The sequence below is a fragment of the Lepus europaeus genome, unplaced genomic scaffold (genome assembly GCF_033115175.1).
Source record: "Lepus europaeus isolate LE1 unplaced genomic scaffold, mLepTim1.pri SCAFFOLD_3_1, whole genome shotgun sequence".
In the NCBI taxonomy this organism is placed as follows: Eukaryota; Metazoa; Chordata; class Mammalia; order Lagomorpha; family Leporidae; genus Lepus; species Lepus europaeus.
The window spans coordinates 13249-35341 of NW_026909276.1; the positions used below are offsets into that span (position 1 = coordinate 13249).

General features: G+C 42.2%; 1 pseudogene; it reads left to right on the forward strand.

The window, feature by feature from the left end:
• Positions 1-2602: 2602 nt before the first annotated feature.
• On the forward strand, positions 2603-13768 carry LOC133755065 (protein-L-isoaspartate O-methyltransferase domain-containing protein 1-like; annotated as a pseudogene).
• Positions 13769-22093: the final 8325 nt, after the last annotated feature.

Consider the following 22093-nt stretch of genomic DNA (forward strand, 5'->3'; position numbering starts at 1 on the left):
AGAGAGAGAGAGAGAGAGAGAGAGAGAAAGGTCTTCCTTTACTGTTGGTTAACCCTCCAATTGCCGCTGTGGCCAGTGCACTGTGGCCAGTGCACTGTGGCTGGCGCACCATGCTGATCCAAAGCCAGAAGCCAGGTGCTTCTCCTGGTCTCTCATGCGGGTGCAGGGTCCAAGCACTTGGGCCATCCTCCACTGCACTCTCAGGCCACAGCAGAGAGCTGGACTGGAAGAGGGGCAACCGGGATAGAATCTGGCACCCTGACCGGGACTAGAACCCGGTGTGTGGGCACCATAGGTGGAGGATTAGCCTAGTGAGCCGTGGTGCCAGCTAATTTTCTTTTTTAAAGATTTATTTATATATTTGAAAGTCAGTGTTATACAGAGAGAAAAGGAGAAGCAGAGAGAGAGAGAGAGAGAGAGAGAGAGAGAGAGAGAGAGAGAGAGATATTCAGTGCATTGGTTCACTCCCCAATTGGCTGCAATGGCCAGAGCTGGGATGATTTGATGCCAGGAGCCAGGAGCTTCATCCAGGTATTCCCACACAGGTGCAGTGGCCCAAGGACTTGGGCCATTTTTTGCTTTCCTAGGCCATAGCAGAGAGCTGGATTGGAAGTAGAGCAGCTGAGACTTGAACTAGCACCAATGTGGGATGCTGGCACTGCAGGCACTGGCTTTATCTGCTACACCACAACACCAACCTTGAGAATTAATTTTTAAATTTGATTTTGTGGAAGCATATAATATCATTTTCATGTCATAATTGACTTTTTCATTCTTTAACATTATGCTACATATCTTGATCAACATCTTTTTTTCTTACAAAAAGAGCTTTATTATATGTTTTTATTCTTTGCTTCAATACTGCATATCATGATTTCACTTATTCTCACACTGGAAGAATGTTTACCAACATTTATTTACCAAAATTTATATATTTATTTGAAAGACAGAGTTACACAGAGAGAGGGGAGGAGAGAGAGAGAGAAAGAGTGAGTGAGAGAGAGAGAGAGAGAGAGAGAGAGAGATCTTCCGTCCACTGGTTCACTCCCCAGTTGGCCGCAACAGCTGGTGCTATGCTGATCCGAAGCCAGGATCCAGGAGCTTCTTTTGGGTCTCCCACTTGGGTGCAGGGGTCCAAGGACTTGGGCCATCTTCTACTGCTTTCCCACTCCATAGCAGAGAGCTGGTCTCAAACTGGCACCCATATGGGGTGCTGGCACTGCAGGCCAGGGCATTAACCCACTGTGCCACAGCGCTGGCCCCCAAAATTTATTTTTTTCAAGTTTTAAACTTCATTTCAAATATAGTCATGACAAACATCTAAATAATTATACATTTCAAATCAAAATTTATTTTGCCAGGGATTCCAAGGTAGCAGAATAGAGAAAGATCATACTACACTAGGCTAGAAGAAAATAATAAAAAAAAAGGTGAAGAAAGTGCATTTTCAGGAGTGAGTTGGAGGGAAAACTGCAGTGAAGATTCTGTGGAAGGAGGAGAGATATTGTGGATCTGTATGGAAGGTGCAGATATGCAGCAATGTGCACAGACACACCACATAACCCCAGAAGCCAAGAGCTGGAGAAAGTACCAGCTTTGGAGGGTGAGGTGTGATCAGACTGCAGCACCCTGTAACACTGGTGATATAGTCGGAATGATAGCCTAGTAGACTACACTTTGAATCTGGCCTGGAGACCTGAGGGGAACAGGGTGCATGCTCACCCAGGAAAAAAAGGAGCATAATTCTTTCTACCCACCTGTCTCCCTCACACACACAACCGTGCCTGGAAACCAACTGAAAGAGGGTGGGTGCCATTTTGTACATAAGTACTTAGCAGCTATAGCAGCTCTTGTGCACTTGCCCAGAAACTAGCAAGGACAGATGCCATCTTGGCAGCTCCATGCAATGGGGGCAGATAAGGTGCCATGCTGACATTAGCAACAGTTGAAGAGACTCTTGTATGTGCCCAGTAACTGGTGGGAAGAAGGGGTGATTTTGAAATGATTAAGGCTGCAGCCAGTGTGTATTGTGCACATGTGGGATCCAGGGATTTTACCAGAGGGAAAAATCCATGTTTCCCACTGTCTTTGAGTCTGCTAGTTTGATGGGGGCTGGGCACCCATGTACAACTGTGAGGTGCCCCCAGCTTCTCAATGTATTGCTGGCACGAGGTTCAAACCGTCTATGCAGTATACTCACATGCAGCTGGCTCTGGGAACATCTCTGCCTCTCTGTGAATGGGGCCAGGCTAGTGGGGCAGAGTGGATCCTATGTACAACATGACTGTGATTGTGCCTTGTGGGATAACACTATGGGAACCCTGCGACTGAGAGAGTACAGAGTGTTGCTGGTTTTCTGGGTAATTACTGTTTATAGCTCCACACACTCTGAGCTCCCTAATTAGGGTGGGACATTGCAGCAGGATCTGTGCTCATCCTTTGTGCAATTCATATACCAGCATAGGTGAAAGTTACACCCACTGCGGCCTAACACTCAGGCATTGGACACCTTAGAAGAGCAGAGGGAAAGGTGTGATGATGCCAACATAGGTGGTCATTCCCTCCTTTCTGTTGGCAATTAAGAAGACATACCATGTCCAAAATGGGTGTGACCCTGGATACTCACTCCATCCTGGAGCATAGACTAGAGCCCCCAGGACACACTCAGCTCAAGCATCTGGGTAGTCACTAAAAGAGCAGATGCTCCGCTAAGCCACAGAAGCATAGTTCAAAAATAATCCATCAGAGGAAAAATCCAATAAATGTCTCCACAAATGCCTAAAAATAAATGCAGAAATTCAAGATAAAGAAAAAAGAAAACAACATAATTCCACCAAAGGAATGCAAACACTTCAATATTAGACTTTGAAGATGAAGAGGTTGATGAAATACCTGAAATGTAATTCAAAAAATTAATCAAAGGATTAAGAAGCAATGAGAAGGCCGGTGCCATGGTTTAACAGGATAATCTTCCACCTTGCGGCACCAGCACACCGGGTTCTAGTCCCGGTCGGGGCGCTGGATTCTATCCCAGTTGCTCCTCTTCCAGGCCAGCTCTCTGCTATGGCCCGGGAAGGCAGTGGAGGATGGCCCAAGTCCTTGGGCCCTGTACCTGCATGGGAGACCAGGATAAGCACCTGGCTCCTGGCTTTGGATCAGCGAGATGTGCCGGCCACAGTGGCCATTGGAGGGTGAACCAACGGCAAAAAGGAAGACCTTTCTCTCTGTCTCTCTCTCTCACTGTCCACTCTGCCTGTTAAAAAAAAAGAAGCAATGAGAAAAAATTCAAAAATGAAAGAAATTCATAAATGACATGAAAGAAAACTTGTTCCATAAAGTTGAGATTTTTAGAGAAACCAAAATAAATTATTAGAAATGAAGAGTTAAATATGTCAAATAAAAAGGCAGTGGAAAGTCCTAACAACAGACTGGTTGAGGCGGAAGAAAGAATATCTGAGCTAGAACACAATCACTGGGAATTTTTCAGTAAGAACAACAAAAAAAGAAGAAATTAGAAAAATTTAAAACAGTGTTGGAGACTTTTGGGATACTATCAAAGGACCCAGCATATGGGTCTTAGGAGTTCCTGAAGGTGTGGAAAGAGAAAATGGATTAGAAAACATATTCAGTGAAATAATTACAGAAAACTTCCCTAATTTGGAAAAAAAAAGAGAAGTCAAAGTACACGAGGCACACAGAACTCCTTATAGCCATGACAAGAAAAGTCTTCATCACAACACATTACAATCAAATTTTCAACAATAAAACACAAAGAAAAGATTCTAAAATGAGCATAAAATACCAAATTGCTCTCACAGGGTCTACAACTGCACTCACATCCGAATTCTCATCAGAAACTCTGCAGGCTAGGAGAGAATGGAGAGACATAATACAAGTCTTTGAAAAAACAGTTAACCCCGCATACTGTACCATGTAAAGCTATCATTTATGAATTAAGGTGAAATAAAGAGCTTCCATAACAAACAGAAATTGAGTGTCACCACTCGCTTACCCTTACAAAAGTTCCTTAAGAATGTGCTACACACAGAAACACAGAAAGTTAGACTTCATTATGAAAGAATGTGAAGGCAGTAAAAGTACAAAAGAAATATAAAGCAAACAATATGAATATATATAGAAAAAAATGCCAGGGCCAAGCCATTACTTATTGATCATAACCTTGATGTAAATGGCCTGAACTCTCCAGTTAAAAGATACAGACTTGTTGAATGGATTGAAAATTGAGACCTGTCTATTTGCTGCCTACAAGAAACACACCTCAACAGCAAGGAGAAATGCAAATTGAAAGTGAAAGAATGGGAAAAGTTATTCCACACTAATGGAAAGCAAAAAAGGGGCTGGTGCCATGGCTCACTTGGTTAATCCTCTGCCTGTGGTGCTGGCATCCCATATGGGCACTGGGTTCTAGTCCTGGTTGCTCCTCTTCCAGTCCAGCTCTCTGCTGTGGCCCAAGGGGGCACTAGAGGATGGCCCAAGTGCTTGGGCCCCTGCACCCACTTGGGAGACCAAGAGAAGGCACCTGGCTCCTGGCTTCTTATTGGTGCAGTGCCAGTGGCCATTTGGAGAGTGAACCAATGGAAGGAAGACCTTTCTCTCTGTCTCTCTCTCTCACTGTCTATAACTCTACCTGTCAAATAAATTAACAACAACAACAAAAAAGAACAAGTGTAGTCATCCTAATATCAGACAACATAGACTTTAACCAAAATATTGTTAAAAGATTCAAAGAAGGGCACTATGTGGAGATTAAGTGATCAATTCAACATAAGATGATACAATAATAAATGTTTAAAATCCAATGCCAGGGCATCTGGTTATTTACAAGAAATATTAACAGATCTAATGGGAGACATAGATTCCAATACAATAGTAATGAGAGACATCAACACTGATTTTTCTCAATGGACAGATCAACTAGACAGAAAATCAACAAAGAAACAACAGAGCTAATTGATATTATGGATTAAGTAAACCTAAATGATATTGACAGAGCTTTTCATTCCACAGTTGTAAGACACATTATTTTCATCATTGTATGGAACATTCTATATTATAGAACATATGCTAGGCCATAAAGCAAGTCTTAGAAATCTTAAAAAAATCTGAATCATGCCATGCATCTTCTCTGACCATAATGGAATTAAACAGGAAATTAACAACTCAAGAATTTATAAAACATATGCAAACACATGGAGACTGAAGAACATGTGCCTGAATGAATAGTGGGTCATAGAAGAAATAGAAATAAAAAAAGTTCTGGAAATGAATGAAGATAACACAACACATCAAAACTTATAGAATACAGCCAAAGTAGTGTAAGAGGGAAGTTTATAACAATTGAATGCCTACATCAAAAAATTGGAAAGGTACCAAATAAACAAACTTTCAATACATCTAAGGTGTGGGGTTTCAAAAATGAATGAGACAGAACACAGACATTTTCACATACAGAGTGCTCCCCAGATTGCTCTGGCCAGCACTTTTTATTAGAGGATACCAGCAAGTCTAGAAGCTAGCAAGCACATAGGCACAGTTGGTGTACAACTTTAGGTGGAAAAGGAATCCAGTCTGGTGATCCATGACAGAGAACAGAGCAGTGGTGTAAATCTTCAAAGACAGGTCCATTCAAATACTTGGAAGTCTACAAATTCTGGAAAACATCCCAGGTACCAATTAATGTCCATTAGCCCCCTGCTGTCTCTGCTGCCACATTCCTTTGAGGGTAAGTGTGCCCATTCCCCAGCCTCTTTTGGTGGATATCAGAAACTGTGGCTATGCCTCTAACTTCAGGGGAGTGTGTTCTCCTGAGAGACACTTAGGCAGCATCCTTTACTTCCCCCTTTTCTTTATTTTAAGCATAGATCTAGATTAGGTATGCATGAGATGATGCATGTATCAAACACAGGATGAGGACCATAATAACTGGTACCACAAAGTGCAGCAGCCAATGCAGCCAGAATCCCAATTGCCACCATTCAGGTTTAATATTTAAATGAGAAATTTCATTTTTGATGTTATCAATTTCCTTTTGAATTAAATTAGAATTATCTGTGATGTTGAAACAACATAATCCTGGAAATTATTGTCATCCACTTTGATGTTTAAGTGGTAAATAATCAATAGCAGCACAATTTTTTAATTTAATGAATTCATTTTTACATAGATACAACTTTAATAGAACAGTGGTTCTTTCCCCCTAACCCTCCATCCCCCTCCCATCCCACCTCCCATTCCCTCTCCCATCTCCTTCCTCATTATGGATCATTTTTAGTAGGACTTTATATACAGAGGACCAACTCTATGCTAATCATAGATTTCAACAACTTGCCCCCATGCCAACACACAACATGTAGGGTACAGTTTAGGGAGAGAATTTGCAGTTGATTCTCATATTACAATTCAATAGGGACAGAGGTCCTACCTGGGGAGCAAGTGCACAGTGATTACTGTTTTTCCTTTAACAATTAACACTCTTTATGATGTCAGTGATCATCTGATGCCCTTGTCATGGGCTGCCAGGGCTATGGAAGCCTTTTGTGACCATAGACACCATTGGTATTTGGACAGCCATAAGCGAAGAGGATGTTCTCTTCTTCCTTCAGAGAACAGTGTCTCCTTTGATGACCTTTTCTTTCCTCTGAGGTCTCACAGAGATCTCCATGTAGGATTTTTTTTTGTCAGAGTTTTGTCTTTCCATGCCTGAAATGCTCTTGCAGGCCTTTCAGCCTGACCAGGAAGCCTTGAGGGTTGATTCTGAGGTCAGAGTGTTATTTACTGCAAAAGTCATTCTAGGAGTCTGCTGTGTGGACTGCTTCCCATGTTGGTCCTTCCTTCCTTTTTAATTCTATTTTTTTTAACCAGGTACTTGATGTTATTTATATTATCACTTTTAAACTTAGACTGGTCTATCTGTTGAAGCATAATTTTGTAAAACACCTTCATGAATTTGAATTAACTCTAAATGCAGCGATGGCCTTAGCAGTTTTTTTTTAAAAATAGGCAAGCTCTTCTAGGAAGATGGGTGATAACAATTCCAAAAACAGGATAACAACACAGGGTTTCCTACAGGTATCTTTACTTCAGGAGTAACAGTTGTTAAACAGTAAGAGCCAACAGGGAGGGAAAAGCATAACATAATGATTAACAAGATCAAAGTAGAACTGTATGTAAGTTGAGCAAAAATAGTGGTAAATAAAGTCTCAGGAGTTTCTAGAATGTGTTTCTGTTGTGCAGAAGCAATCAGCAATCAATGGCTTCATATCTCCCCAGGTGGTTGATTTGTCTTGGGGGACTTGCAATGAAGTGGCTTTGTTTTTGATTCTTTGAAAGAGGGTGAAACAGTGGCACTGATTTTTTTGTCTTCTTTAGTTGTAAAGGAGGAATTGTATCCTGTAACTGCTGGTGCCAACTCATGGTGTCTGTAGGTCAGACACAGTGGGCTGGCATCCACACAGGACCTGTAAAGGCATAAAACAGAAACAAACCCTCTTCCCCATGTTTTGAGTGGTTTAGAGCCCTTTGAGTTAGGATGGGGGGGCTACTTATAAACTAACAGTCGTGGTTCTTCATGAGCTGGATGGGAATGCTGTTGTGCTAGGGTTTTAGAATCAAGAGAGGTAGAATTGAATTTTGAAAAATAAGTTAAATGATTAAGTGTAAATAAAAGAATGGCCATTTTATGATTAATCTCCCCAGGGGTGTTTCCCCCTTTTCTTTTGTTTTTGAAGAAGAGTTTTAAGCATATGATGGGTGTGCTCAACAATGGCTTGACCTGCAGGAAAAGGGATATCTTATAATATCTTATAATTGACAAAAATGATTGAATGCAGAAGAGGTATAGGTGGGCCCATTATCAGTCTTTAATTGAATAAGTAACAAATCTTACATTATGGATAATGCTTTACTTGTCAAGATAAAACTAATGTAAATGGTTTATACCATCATCCTTCCTCCAAATAGATTTTTATAAACAAATGTCTGGGCTTGATTTATTAAAAAAAATTGAACACAATGCCATAGCAAGTAGATTCTCCTTTAAGTGGAATTGTCCAAATGTAACCTGAATGGGTATTAATAATAACATGTCAATAAGAGAAGGATTTTGATAAAGGACAATGAGTTATGTCCATTTGTCAAAGCTCATTGGCATGATGGCTTGGTGTTGCTCTTATTGGCTCCATAAAGACCATGTGGCTATGCCTGGGCATGACAGATCCCCTGTCACACTGTTACCAGATCTGGTACCTGCTCCAATCACCACCATTTGCCAAGGCTAGAGGAATGCTTTCAGGAACATATCAGCTTTGTGAACTTAGAACTTTCTATACCATATGGATAGCAGTTGCTGCCCATGTCCTGCACCTCAGCACATGTCATTGTCATATTTTACATAAGATCACATCAGGGGAACCATCATCCTGACCTTGATTTGACATCTGCAGTCACAGCCCTTTTGGCCTGACAACTGCACCTGGGTGGGATGGGAGGAGAGGAGCAGTTGCTAATGAGCCCAGCTGGCTGGAAACTCCATTTCAACTACCACACCTTGGTTACCATGGGTTTGGCAAGCTGCTTTTTAGTAAATTATATATTTTTGGAAATGAACCAGTGTCAGTTGACAGACTTCCTGAAAAAAAACCAGCCAGGTGGGCTCAGCCAGCAAGCCCTTCTCTCCTTAGACTCAGAGGCTCAGTGGTGAGGGGTAGCCCTGATGAGTAGCCAGGGAAGATTGAAGGCAAGCCCTGGGAGGCCCTCTCAACCAGACTTTCCTTCACATTTGAATGTACAACCCATCCCACCTGTCAGAAGGCCTCCACCCTTAGGCCTTGCTTTCTGCTGTTATGCTGTCTCTCAGGCCTGCAGGTTCCTCTCCCACCGCACACTAAGAGCTGGAACAGGTGGCCTGGAGGGAAGGACAGACACCATGGGCCACTTGGGGTAGACACAGAAACATCAATATCTGCCATAGAAGGTGTCCCATCCTCTTCACTCACAGCTAATGTTAAGCCCATTTCCCTCCATATACATGGCTTGCTACAGTCCCTACTGCCACGACAGCATTTTGCTCCCTCCCATCCATGGAAGGGGCCAGGCAGAGACCTCATACTCCAAGTACAGGAAAAATAAATAGAGGAAATATATGTTTTGAACAATAAATATGGTATCTAGAATGTAACACTGCATGACATTTAAAAATGTTACAAAAGCGCTTTTATAGAATTATAATCAATATATATCAGTTGGACACAGTAACACAATGGAAACCAGTAACTTTATTACTGCTATTGATTCTGAAACAGACAATAAAGATAGACTCATTTATTTGATGGGAGGAATGTCTCTGAAAGAGTGGAAATTGAAATGATACCATACACTGCCTTTAAGGGTGAATACACACGTAACTGAACAACAAGGAAGATTGTTTTTCACTAGGTTGATGTCTCAAATTAAAATATCTAACTCATTAAAGTTAGAGCATCTTATCAACCCCATCACACCACACTCCTTGTCAACCTCCCAAATTCACCATCTCTGTATATTAGGAAAATGATTTTTTTTTGACAGGCAGAGTGGACAGTGAGAGAGAGACAAAGAGAAAGGTCTTCCTTTGCCGTTGGTTCACCCTCCAATGGCCGCCGCAGCCAGCACACTGCGGCCAGCGCACCACGCTGATCCAAAGCCAGGAGCCAGGTGCTTCTCCTGGTCTCCCATGGGGTACAGGGCCCAAGGACTTGGGCCATCCTCCACTGCACTCCTGGGCCATAGCAGAGAGCTGGACTGGAAGAGGGGCAACCGGGACAGAATCTGGCGCCCCGACCGGGACTAGAACCCGGTGTGCCGGCGCCGCTAGGCGGAGGATTAGCCTGTTGAGCCATGGTACCGGCCAGGAAAATGATTTTTACCTAAAAATATGCACACTATAGGATAATCATTTTTATTTTCAATATTTATTTTGATCTTCTGCTTTGTTTCAGTTTGTCTGTTTTTGAATAATTTATTTTCCATCCATAATCAGATTTTTAGGCCCTATGCTTTTAATGTTAATTTTCCATGTAAAACCTTCAAATGTATTAAAATTGTATTGTTATTTTTCAATTCATTTTTGCCTTTTTAATTTTATTTTTGAATAAAGAACAAAGAGCTAACTTTGAACATTTTGCTATATTTTTTCATGTGTATCAAGAAGACTTGCATAAAATCTGTTTAGCTTATCTTGCTTAATAGCTGCTACTGTAATTCACAATACATGAGCAAAAATATCTGTTGTGATGTATTTTCTTGGTAACTAAGATGAAAGTGGAAGTCATTGAGATAATTTTGTTGGAATGTTGATTATAAAGGAGGAAGTTTTACCTGCAAAATCATTTTCTTTATCCCTTCCTAGAACACAGTGTGTTGGTCATATATGTAGCCATGAGATAAGAGTATGGAGACTATAAGCCACATGGTCATGATCATGTTAATGTTACACTCTCAGACTACTGTACTATCCCCAGATCATATAATTTGGGGAGCTTGTTAGAAAAATACAAACGATTTAGAAAAGCCCATGAGTTCAATTATCTATTATACTCAATCAGGTTTATTCTTAACTGAATGAAACAATATTTTATTTAGTTATTTATTTATAATCATTATCAATCACCCTCCTTATCTCTTACCCAGGTTATCCATTATGGTAATTTAGTCTCCCACAAATGATGCATGAAGCCCCTCTGGTATTAGGGAAAAGACTTCCCAGTGTCTGTCCCCCTCAGCTTCAACACAATCCTAGCATTACTTCAGGAGCATAACTGTGAAAGATTTACCAAATCATATAGATATATTGTAGACGATACTATTTTTAGAGTCTAAAACGATGCTTGTTGTTCCTCTTTTCTATTAAAAGAGACAGCTGGGGAAGCAGGACACACAGTAGACTCATAGAATGGCAAATGCCCAAAACAGCACTCCTGCCTCAGAATCAACCCTTGGGACATTCAGATCTGGCTAAAAGGTCCATGAGAGTCTCATAGGCATGGAAAGCCATGACACCATAGCAAAAAACAATCTAAATGAAAGACCCTGGTGAACAAGACCCCAGCAGAAGGAACAGGCCATCAAGGAGAGAGGCGCCTTTCTCTGAAGGGAGGAAGGAACCTCCACTGTGACACGGCCTTGACTAAACAAGTTCAGAGTCGGTGAACTCAAGGGACTTCCATAGCCTAGACAGCTCATAGCAAGAGTCTCGGGTGATTGCTGACATCACAAATAAGAGTGCCAATTGTTAAATCAACAATGGGAGTCACTGGGTACATCCTCCCCACGTAGGATCTCTGTCCTTAATGTGTTTTACTATGAAACTTTAAAACACTACTAATCGAACAATACCCTATACCTTGTGCGGTTGTGTGAATGCAGCCTGTTGAAATCCTTGCTTAGTATATACTAAGTTGATCTTCAGTATATGAAGGTAATTGAAAATGAAACTCAATAAAGGGTGGGATGGGAGAGGGAGAGGGGAGGGCCACGGGAGGGAGGGAGGTTGGGGGGGAAGCCACAACAATACAAAAGTTGCACTTTGTAAATCCACATTTATGAAATAAAAAAATTTTAAAAAGAGAGAACTGATTATAATTAATTTAATCAAAACAGCAGTATTATTTTTACTTCAATATGACTTCATTATTGTAGTTTTTTCCTACAATAAGCAAACGTGTAGAGAAAGCAATTTTCAAGACATTTCTTAAAATTTTCCCTTTAAATTAATAAATAGATGGCAGTCAGAAAGCTAGAGAAATTAAGAAAAGGTATTATAATTTAAATAAATACCTATTGGGGACATACTAATACTTGCCTGTTAATTATACACATTCAATTCTTGCTAGTAATGCCTGGCTCATTTTGTTATCACATATTTTTATCCACAAAATAATTGTAATCATAGCACATCAGGTTAATCTGACACTTAGAGTGTACACAGCAATCCACCTTCCTGATAATTCACTTGTGAGGAAGCAGATAGTGGCTCAACTAGATGGGTTCCTCCCACAGACACAGGAGACCTGGATTGAGTTTCTGCCTCCTGGCTTTGGCCTGGCCAAGCTGAAGCTATTTAGGGCACTTGGGAATGGAAGTAAACAGAAGATTCATTCTCTTCTCTCTCTGTCTCCCTCTCTTCCTCTCTCTCCCTCTCCCTCTCTCCCCCTCTCTCCCTCTCTCCCTCTCCCCCTCTCCTTCTCTCCCTCCCTCCATCTCTACAATTCTACCATTTCAAAAAAAAATAAATAAATGAATTTTTTTTTGACAGGCAGAGTTAGACAGTGAGAGAGAGAGACAGAGAGAAAGGTCTTCCTTCTGTTGGTTCACCCCCAAATGGCTGCTATGGCTGGCATACTGCAGTGATCCGAAGCCAGGAGTCAGGTGCTTCCTCCTGGTCTCCCATGCAGGTGCAGGTCCCAAGCACTTGGGTCATACTCCACTGCCTTCCTGGGCCGCAGCAGAGAGCTAGACTGGAAGAGGAGCAACCGGGACAGAATCCAGCCCCCAACCAGGACTAGAACCCAGGGTCTGGCACCGCAGGCAGAGTATTAGCCTAATGAGCCAGGGCACTGGCATGAATACTTTTTTGAAAAGATTTATTTTATTTGAAAGGCAGAGGCAAGAAAGAGAGGTCTTCCATCTGCTGGTTCATTCCCCAAATGGCTGCAGCTGCTGCAGCTGCGCCAATCCAAAGCCAGGAGTCAGGAGCTTCTTCCATGTCTCCTGCACTAGTGCAGGGGCCCAAGCACTTGAGCAATCTTTGACTGCTTTCCCAGGCCACAGCCGACAGCTGGATCAGAAGTGGACCAGCCAGGACATGAACTGAAGCCCATATGGGAAGCCAGCACTGCAGGCAGCAGCTTTATCTGCTATGCCAAATGCCAGCCCCAGTGAACACAATTTTAAAATAATACATTTTTAAAAGTTGGCGGTATTGTGGCAGCAGCTGGCTTCCAGGAAGCTCACCAATTATTAAGAGCCTGGCCCTGCACATTGCTACAGTGAGCTGGGCTGAACCGCTGTGCCACAGGTCCTTTTAGAATAAATCATGGGATTGAGCTTCATTCAGATGTAGTGGAATACGCCAAGGAAAAACTGGAGAGCTTTGTCAAAAATAATAGCTTTGATAAATTTGAGTTCTGTGAACCTGCATTTGTAGTTGGTAATCACCTCTAGAAATGTCCTACAGTTATCAGTATGATCGAATTTACTGTGGTGCTAGGGTCCAAAAAGGCCTTGAAAACTATGTGAAAATTTTACTGAATGTGGGAGGCATGCTAGTCATGCCTATAGAAGATCAGTTAACACAGATTATGTGACCGGGACAAAACACTTGGGAAAGTAAAAATATCCTTGCTGTTTCATTTGCTCCACTTGTGCAGCCAAGTAAGAATGGTTACGGCAAGCCTGCTTCTGTGGGACTCCCCCCTGTGCTGTCAGGAACCTGCAGGACTTGGCTTGTATTTATATTCACAGCCCACTTAGAAATTTCATAAACAATGAAATGCAGGCCAAAAGGTTCCACCCAAAAGGAAAAGAAAGAGAGTGAAACAGAATTAACAGGCACGTCCTTGTAGGTAATCAGCTTATGCCTCAGCCTCTTAGTGAGGAGGATGAGAAAATGGAAGATCCCAAAGAAGAGGAGAAAGATCACAGTGAAGCTATGAAGCCAGAAGAGCTGCCTCAGAATTCATGGAGAAAGAAAATCATCAGCTGCCCTCCCTGAGTCTTTAAAAGCTTAATTGGCTGGCACCGCGGCTCAGTAGGCTAATCCTCTGCCTGCAGTGCCGGCACACCCAGTTCTAGTCGGGGCACAGGATTCTGTCCTGGTTGCTCCTCTTCCAGTCCAGCTGTGGCCCAGGAGTGCAGTGGAGGATGGCCCAAGTGTTGAGACCAGGAGGAAGCACCTGGCTCCTGGTTTTGGATTGCTACAGCCCGCCAGCCGTGGCAACCATTTAGGGAGTGAACCAATGGAAGGAAGACTTTTCTCTCTGTCTCTCTCACTGTCTATAACTCTACCTGTCAAATAAATTTTAAAATATTTCTTAAAAAGAAAAAAAAAAAGGGCCGGCACCATGGCTCACAAGGCTAATCTTCCCCCTGTGGCACCGGCACCCCAGATTCTAGTCCTGGTTGGGGTACCAGACTCTGTCCCGGTTGCTCCTCTTCTAGTCCAGCTCTCTGCTGTGGCCTGGGAGTGCAGTGGAGGATGGCCCAAGTGCTTGGGCCCTGCACCCGCATGGGAGACCAGGAGAAGCACCTAGCTCCTGGCTTCGGATCAGTGCAGTGCTTTGAACTACAGCGGCCATTGGGGGGTGAACCAATGGAAAAGGAAGACCTTTCTCTCTATCTCTCTCTCTCACTGTCCACTCTGCCTGTCAAAAAAAAAAGCTTGATTGACATGTTTTACAGACAAAAAACAGATTGAGAATAAAAAATGCCTACTGATAATTCCTGTGGACTTGAGCATGCAGCATTTGTTAGGAGTTAAAATAACTATTTCTTTCATCAGAGTGAATTTTAGGGAGGAAAAAGTATAACTGGTTTCTGTTAGTAACAAAAATAATGTACTGAGACATTAAAAAGAATCCCTTTTATAAAATCTATTTTTTTTTAAACCTTGGGAAAATGCTGCTGTATAAGTCACCCACAATGCTGGAGCTCTTAAACCAAATACTTTTTTTATTTTATTTATTTTTTTTATTTTTGACAGGCAGAGTGGACAGTGAGAGAGAGAGAGACAGTGAGAGAAAGGTCTTCCTTTTGCCATTGGTTCACCCTCCAATGGCCACCGCGGCCGGCGCGCTGTGCTGGTCTGATGGCAGGAGCCAGGTGCTCATCCTGGTCTCCCATGGGGTGCAGGGTCCAAGTACATGGGCCATCCTCCACTGCACTCCCTGGCCACAGCAGAGAGCTGGCCTGGAAGAGGGGCAACCGGGACAGAATCCGGCTCCCCGACCGGGACTAGAACCTGGTGTGCCAGCACCGCTAGGTGGAGGATTAGCCTATTGAGCCATGGCGCCGGCCAAACCAAATACTTTTTACACTGAACCATAGAAAAATGATCCTTAATAGACCTTGAAAATCGCCAGAGTCAAGATAACCTCACTAACTTTAAATACTGAAAATATAAAGGAGCAATAAAAACTGAGGGTTGTATTAAGTGTATACTTTTTTTTAACAGATAGAGTTAGAGAAAAAGATCTTCCTTCTGTTGGTTCACTCCTCAAATGGCTGCCACAGCCGGAACTACACCGATCTGAAGCCAGGATCCAGGTGTTTCCTCCTGGTCTCCTACACACTTGGGCCATCCTCCACTGCCTTCCCAGGCCACAGCAGAGAGCTGGACTGGAAGAGGAACAACCGGTACTAGAACCTGGCACCCATATGGAATGCCAGTGCCGCAGGCAGAGGATTATCCTAGTGAGCCATGGCACCGGCCCCAAGTATATACTTTCTAATATTCACTTGCTGTGCTCTTAAAAACCTCTGAGAAAGCAGATATCCCCACCCATCCACACCCCCCCCACACACACACAGGTCTTTTGGCAACAGATTAAAAAGCAAAAGTTGCAGGGCTATAAAATTTCATGAAACTTGTGTTTTTTAAAAGATAAATTACTTCATATGTTGCATTATTATTGCACTCATATATTGCCTGGAATATATTTACAGCAACTCAGAAATAGTAATTGCAACAAAAGTAAGGTAAATAGGTCTACAGAGCATTTGATTTCCTTATAAGATAAGTTTTCATAGAGGAAATAAAATAACTGCAATTCAAATCAGATTTATATGCTTAAGAAACAGGCAAAGAACTTGAACAGATGTTTTTCACATGAGGAAATTCAAATGGTCAGCACATGAAAAAATACTCAGGATCACTTGCCATCAGGAAAATGCAAATAAATACCAAAATGAGGTTGCACCTCACCCCACACAGAAATCAATAAAGAAATTAATGCTGATGAGGATGTGTGGAAAAGGGTACCCTAACCACTATTGTTGGGGTTGTAAACTAGTACAGACGTTGTGGAAGACAGATGTCCATCAACCAATGACTGGATATAGGAAATGTGATACACACACACACTATGGAATACTATTCAGCTGGAAAAAAGAAATCCTGTATTTTGCAATAAAATGGATGCAACTGAAAACCATTATATTTAGCGATATATGCCAGTCTCAGAAAGACAAATACCATATTATTTCCCTGATCTATGGTAACTAATAGTATACACAAAAAGTTTTTATATGAGCAAAAATGACATTTTGAGATTCAATATTTGTTTACAGCCTTGTCTCTGCTTTTGAGGAACAGTGCTATTTCCTGCTTACTCTGTTGAATTCTTTACTTAGTTTAGGGTTAATCTTATGAGTGTAATAGATTATGAAAATGGATTATGAAAATTATAGCATAAGGAAGGAGGAGGAAGGGTGACAGCATGGGTAGGAAGTATCCCTGCATGCCCAAATTTGTTATATGAATTCTGTTTACCTTAAAAAATAAATTAAAAGGGACTGGCACTGTGGTGCAGTAGGTTAATTCTCCACCTGTAGTGCTGGCATCCCATATGGATGGCAGTTCTAGTCCCAGTCGCTCCTCTTCCAATCCAGCTCTCTGCTATGTCCTGGGAAAGCAGCAAATGGTCCAAGTGCTTACGCCCCTGTACCTGTGTGAGAGACCAGGAAGAAGCTCCTGGTTCCTGGCTTCTGATCAGCCCAGCTCCTGCCATTGAATTAACCGGTGGATGGAAGACCTCTCTCTGTGTCTCTCCCTTGCACTGTCTGTAACTCTACCTTTTAAGTAAACAAATAAAATCTATAAAAATTAATTAGTTAAAATGGAAAAAAGAAAAAAGTATGTGAAACCAAATCAGATTACTCTGCTGGAATTTCATCAATGACTGTTAACTTCCCATTAGAGTTGTGGTTGTGCTGCTCATTCTAACACTTAGGAATGATCTTTCTTCCTAACGTTCCTCTATTAACTGGACACCTAGACTTTAGTAACCAGAGGTAATTAGGAAGAAAATCTCATGAGCACATTGTGTGGGATTAAACAGAAACTTTAATTTTGGTTCTAAAGAGCAAAAGGCTAGTATATGCCAAGGTAATCTGATGTAAAGATGAAGAAAATGATCATAATGGGCAGAGTACACAGAAACTTCTCAAACAATCTGGAATTATGTCAGTGTGTTACATTTTGGTGAGGATCAAACATGTAGTTAAAAAAGAGACCAAAGAGTAAGAAGAGTTACTGACTTTGTAAAACAAAGACAGTGATCTTGTGATGAAGAAATTAATGTTTTAAACAATTCAACCATAATTCCAAGTTCTTATATTTGCATTTTAGATATGAAAATGAGGCTGACTATATATATATATATATATATATATATATATATATATATATGTATAGGCACACACATACATACACACACATATATATATTTAAAGATTTATTTGTTTTGAAAGTTAGAGAGTGAGGGAGAGACAAAGCGGTAGTTCTTCCATTTGCTGGTTAACTCCCTAGATAGACACTATGGCCAGCACTAGGCCAGGCTGAAGTCAAGAGCTAAGAGCTTCATCTAGGTCTCCCACATGGGTGGGTCATGGCCAAATCAGCCATCTTCTGTTGCTTTTCCCAGGTCAGTAACAGGGAGCTGTATTGGAAGCATAATAGCTGGGACATGAACCAGTGCCCATATGAGATTCTGGCATTTCAGGTAGTAGCTTTATCCACTATGTCACAACGACAGCCCCACAAAAATATTTTTAAGTTTCTAACATCATAAGAATTTTTATTTGAAAATAACATATTCTCATATAAATCACATTATGTGCCTATGCCCTATATTCTTGACCTTAAATTCCAAACAGGATCAAATCTAGTTAAGGTAAGAAAGTAGACCATGGAATTATTGGGATGACCTCGATGGGGATTCCCTTATGCCACTAATCCCTGACACTCTGAATCTTTCCTGAAATCAGCGATCACAATGAAGTGACTGGCATAGCCTGCCACGATCTTTCCCTGAGTCAGGCAGCCTCTCTGGGTGTTGATCCAGGTCACTGAGGGTTAAACCATACAGCAGCTTGTCCCTGGGAGACAAATCTTGTCCCTTCTGCAGGGTTTGAGCAAATATACCGGTGACAAGAAGAAAAGTGAGGAGAGTGAAACACCTCAGATATGCTTTTGTCTCCACAGCTGAGAGTGAAACAGGAGCAACTAAATCTTGTCTGTATTCCCACTTCCTCCCAGGCTGCGGGGCCAGGACCCACCAGCAGAGAGTGCTGAAGGCTTATTTCATGTCTCTTCTTGTTATCATTGAAGGTGCCAGAAGTTATTTATCCTTAACTATCCCCTCTTACTGGGTCAAATGTGTTTAAACGATTATTGTTCATTCAAAATGCACACTAATAGAAAACAATCAATAATATAATATTATACATTTGCTAATGATCTAAAAAAGGCTACCAATGACAAGGACAACAAATAATCATTGGTTTAACTTACAGTGATTTTTTTTTGTAAGACTTCTAATTAGAAGTTACAAACACTTTATCTTCAAGCTCCCCTTCAGACAATGTGGCTGTTGGGCCAGGAAGAACTGGTGGGGCAAGAAGCTGGGGAGTGACTGAAAGAGCGAATATGGAGAGGCCCAAAAGGAGAAAGTGGAGAAGCAGGAGGGGAGCCCGACCCAGCCGAACAGTCTCCTCGGAGAAGAAAAAATGGCTACGCTAGAGGGGCTGGCATAGGGAATGGTGGCATCTGAGGAGGACACAGTCACTGCCGGTGAGGGTGCCCCTCACTCCCCCAGGCTCCGGGTGGTGAGGAGAGTGGCCTGGCCCACTGTGCAGCACCCAGCACTGCCATGGCCGCCCCCATAGCACAAAAAAAAGGCGCGGGTTCAGCCTCTACCTGGGCTCCGTGTCAGGCTCGCCCACTGTCTTCTACTTGGCGCCAAAGCGGCCTTCAGACAGGGTCCATGACTGGGAAGCAGCAAGCAGCGAGGCCCCACTCTTGTAGTAGGCAGGTGCAGGGAAGATACTGGAGAGGAGGACTGCCCCGGAGTGCCACTGGAGTCACAGGGACGGAGGCGTGTTAACTGTCAGCGTCTCTGACCCTGGTGCCATCGCTGCCCCTGTAACAGGGAAGAGGCCAACGTTCCTCTTCCCGGCTCAGTGTCGCCCCGGAGAAGGGCGGGTGAGCACACCATTGGCTCATGGGAGTGACTTGGTCCATCTGGGCCCCTGAGTGTGGGCCGGGGTTCGGACGGTGTGGCCCCTGGTACGCCTGGGCTGGAAGTGATGCAACCCGAGGCCTCGGAGCGTCATAAAGCCTAGCAGACACTGTGGCTGTGATCCAAGCTCTGAGCCAAGGGCAGCGAGGAGGGACTGCTGGGCGCCAGGAGCCTCTACTGGGCCTCCCGTCGCATGGATTTCTCAAGCACTAAGGAAGCCTTGAGAAAAGAAGCGGGGACCCTCGCCCGCGTGCTGATTTGTGCAGCCTTGCCACAGAAGAGAACGCCTGAGATCGGCAGTGGTTGCCGTCCTGGGTAGGTATGGGGACTTTTTGTTAGTTCCTGAATGCCGAGTTTTTTTTTTTTTTTTTAAGATTTATTTATATTGTTTGAAAGAGTTACACACAGAGAGAAGGAGAGGCAGAGAGAGAGAGAGAGAGAGAGAGAGAGAGGTCTTCCATCTGCTGATTCACTCCCCAGTTGGGCAAAACAGCCTGAGCTTCACCAACATGAAGCCAGGAGCCAGGAGCTTCTTCCAGGTCTCCCATATGGGTGCAGCAGCCCAAGGACCTGGGCCATCTTCTATGCTTTCCCAGGCCATAGCAGAGAGCTGGATCAGAAGTAGAGCAGCTGGGTCTTGAACTGGGGCCCATATGGAATGCTGGCACTGCAGGGGCTTTACCCACTATACCACAATGCCGGGCTGGCCCCATTTCCTGGCTGCTGGTTTTTATTTCGTCTTCGAAGACCCAAGATTGTGTTACAGGTATTCCTTATACATCTCTGCCCTCTTCATTATGATTGTCTCTTGTCTGGAAAGGTGCAGCAGGTTTTGATCTTAGACATGCAGGCCGCACCTGCCTTCATCCTCATGCTTTGTATGTCACAGAATCTATACCAATAGATTATTTCCCCTCTGTATTTTCTTCCACATTAGGAACAAATACTGACTCCAAGATGGATGAACTAACTTTTTTTCCTTCAACACTTCCCATTGGAGCTTTTTATCAGCTTTCCCCACCCAACCTGTCCATAAGCTTATAATATTTCTGTTTGATAGGAAATGCTTAAAACACACCTGTTTTCTCTTCCTGCTTTTTCTAACCTTGCAGAGTAGGGGAAAAAGCTAGATTTGTGTAACTTCAGGGTGAACCATATATCCTGAGACTGAAGAGAGTCAACAGATGTTACTGTCAAATCATTTTCTGGTAAGATTGTTTTCCCTAATTTATATGCAAGGTGCCTAAGGTAACACAATATTTGTATCATGAATCCTTAAAAACAGCACTCCATTGTGCTTGTTTACTCAAAAGAATTAAGTTTTTAATATTAAGTAATTCTTCCAGATGTAATGTAAAACTTACATATGAATGAGGGGGTTTTGAGACTGCACCTGTAGTAGATTTTAAGTAGATAATGTTTTTGTGTTACTTATAAGTTTCTGATTTCTTTCATGCAATACTAGCTGGGAATGAAGTCCTGTTACTTCCATTTTACTGAGGTGCTGCAACTGACCCAGATGAGAAATGTGCCCATGTTACAGGTGTAATAAGTGAAAACATGGTTGTGATCTAACCCCTTGAACATGTCTGTTCAGGCAAACAGCTGTATCAATTTACCCCATTTGTAACAGTGTTCAGATTTTCTTTTAAAAACTAGTTGTTTAATATTGAAAATATTGTCAAGGATTCATAACCTTTATTTGCTTGCCAAACTTGTTTCCCTGGAAGAAGATACACATGTATGCATGCACACAGATTATGCATAGTGTCAGCTGAAGTCAGCACTGCTGTGGGCCATTTGTTGTTGCTCTTGTGTTTTGATTAGAAGTCTTTTTAATGAGAACTTTAAAAAGGTTTGTGACACTTATTGCTTTATGGTAAAAAAAAAAATACAAGTGGTATGGCAATGTGTGTGTTCCTGTTAAGAATGATCCAAGTTTTTGTTAGCAGTCTTTGAAGTGAAAGAGTTTGACTAGGGAGTTACTTCAGAACTGCCAGGCTCCTAGAGGTTTCTAAAGCAGTAAGCATTGGGTGAGGCAGTGCATGTGCACTTCTTAGCATCACAGGTAATTCTGATGCACACTGATCTCATTCCAAACATCCATGACAAAAGATAGCAAAACTTTGGATGTTTCACCTTCTGAAATGCAGCTGAGGAACTTTTAAAATCTTTGATCCTTTTAGGAAATTATGTATTGATAGAGAGGTCAGTGCTAAGTGATGATACATCCAACAATCCTCAGCCCTTTTACCCTCAAACCACACTGGAACCCTATAGGATGTGCTTTGTTTCTCTGAACCCTTAATACAGTACCTGGTGCAGAGTGAGTGTGACTCGGATAGGAATGCTTTTCCCAAGGACATTGTATGATGAGCGATATTTCATTGTTCCAATGTGTACAGATGAACTCAGTTAAAACATGGTTTGGTGACTTCCTTGAGCTAGGATGTAACCAGGGATTCCTTGCCCAGAGTTCAGTGGATTGACCCCTTTGTTCTCTCTATTGTACCAGTGATTCCCTGGGCAGATCTTTTTGACAACACTTACCAGGCTGTTCTATCATCAATCTGATTGATTTTTCTGTCAGCTTCTGAGCCAGAACTGTATTGTACCAATTTATTTTGCACAGAATGAACATTTTGCCATCAAATGTTATTTTAAATCTGTAAATAACAAATATTGAGTCAATGAAAAAAAATTTTGATTAGACAGTGGTTGTAGATGTGCTAAATTTCTCAAATTATTATAAAACAGAAATTTTTACTTGTAAATGTTCTGATTTTTGTGTGCATAAATAA